This window comes from Delphinus delphis, chromosome 3 (genome assembly GCF_949987515.2).
Source record: "Delphinus delphis chromosome 3, mDelDel1.2, whole genome shotgun sequence".
NCBI classification, from domain to species: Eukaryota; Metazoa; Chordata; class Mammalia; order Artiodactyla; family Delphinidae; genus Delphinus; species Delphinus delphis.
The window spans coordinates 103,212,334-103,214,275 of record NC_082685.1 but is presented as its reverse complement, the minus strand read 5'-3'; the positions used below and the strand labels follow the sequence as shown (position 1 = coordinate 103,214,275).

At 52.1% G+C, this 1,942-nt stretch overlaps 1 pseudogene; it reads left to right on the top strand.

Annotated features, from left to right (window-relative positions):
* The first annotated feature begins 232 nt into the window (after nt 1-232).
* Nucleotides 233-1,552, top strand: LOC132423436 (tubulin beta chain pseudogene; annotated as a pseudogene).
* Nucleotides 1,553-1,942: the final 390 nt, after the last annotated feature.

Here is a 1,942-nt window from a genome sequence, read left to right as displayed (position 1 = left end):
TTATGACACAGGCAAAATTATCAATAAAATCATAGCCTTTACGCAAAAGCCTCCAAGCTCTCTCAGAACCTTCCTGCCGCCACATTAGGACCTCACTGTTCCAGCCTCCAGGACCCATCCCATCCTTCCAGCCTGCGATCAGCAGCAGAGAAAAACTAATTACATACCATTTTCTTGCCCCGTACACACTTTGAAGTGAGCAAAAAGATTATAGTAAATTTTAACAGTGAGGGAATTTGTGCACATCCAGGCCAGTCAGTGTGGCAGTCAAATCGGTGCCAAGTTCTGGAAGGTGATCAGTGATGAACATGGCATTGACCCCACCAGCACCTATCATGGGACTAGCAACCTGCAGCTGGACCGCATCTCCGTGTACTACAGTGAAGCCACAGGTGGCAAATTTGTTCCTCGTGCTATCTTGGTGGATCTAGAACCAGGGACCATGGACTCTGTTCACTCAGGTCCTTTAGGTCAGATCTTCAGACCAGACAACTTTGTTTTTAGTCAGTCGGAGGCAAGCAACAGCTGGGCCAAGGACCACTATACAGAGGGGGCCAAGCTGGCTGACTCGGTCCTGGATGTGGTTCGGAAGGAGGCCGAGAGCTGTGACTGCCAGCAGGGCTTCCAACTGACCCACTCGCTGGGAGGGGGCATGGGCTCTGGAATGGGCACCTTGCTCATCAGCAAGACCTGTAAAGAATATCCTGACCACATCCTGAACACCGTCAGTGTGGTGCCCTCACCCAAAGTGTCCGGCCCTGTGGTTGAGCCCTACAACGCCAACACCCATGAGCTGGTAGAGAACACTGATGACACTTACTGCATTGACAACAAGGCCCTTTACGACATCTGTTTCTGCAACCTCAAGCTGACCATGCCAACCTACAGGGACCTAAACCACCTCGTCTCAGCCACCATGAGTGGTGTCACCACCTGCCTCTGCTTCCCTGGCCAGCCCAATGCTGACCTCCACAAGCTAGCAGTCAACATGGTGCCCTTCCCACGGCTCCACATCTTCCTGCCTGGCTTTGCCCCTCTGACCAGCCATGGAAGCCCGCAGTATCGGGCCTTCCCTGTGCCCGAGCTCACCCAGCAGGTCTTAGATGCCAAGAACATGATGGCTGCCTGTGACCCCCGCCATGGCCCGTACCTCACCGTGGCTGCTGTCTTCCGTGGATGGACGTCCATGAAGGAGATGCATGAGCAGATGCTCAACGTGCAGAACAAGAACAGCAGCTACTTCATGGAATGGATCCCCAGCAACATCAAGACAGCCGTCTGCGACATCCCACCCCATGGCCTCATAAGGGCACTCACCTTCACTGGCCACAGCACGGTCATCCAGGAGCTGTTTAAGTGCATCTCAGAGGGGTTCACTGCCATATTCCTCCAGAAGGCTTTCCTCCACTGGTACACAGGTGAGGGCATGGATGAGATGGAGTTCACCGAGGCTGAGAGCAACATGAACGACCTTATCTCCGAGTACCAGCAGTACCAGGATGCCACTGCAGAAGAGGAGGATTTCAGTGAGGAGGCTGAAGAGGAGGCCTAAGGCCGAGTCCCCACGACCGCAGGCTTCTCACTCCCCTCAGCCTTCCTCCTCAACGGCCCCTTTCTTCTCCCTCAGAATTTGTGTTTTCTGCCTCTATCTTGTTTTTTCTTTTTGGTGGAGGGGGTGGTTTCTAGAACACTGCCTGGTATATGACAGGCGCTCAATAAGTATTTGTTGTTTGTTCAATGTCTGCTCTCTCTTTCCACTCTGGGGCACCTAGATTTCTGCCATTCTGGGTAACCCTATATTTCCTTCTCGTGCCCACTCCTCCGACCTGTCCAGTTAACATTTCCCTCTCTGTTTTTCAGATAACTCTCCAAGAAGCCAAAAATAAATGGGAATTGAAAACAAAAACAAACCAACAAACAAAAATAAAAGCCTCCAAGACCT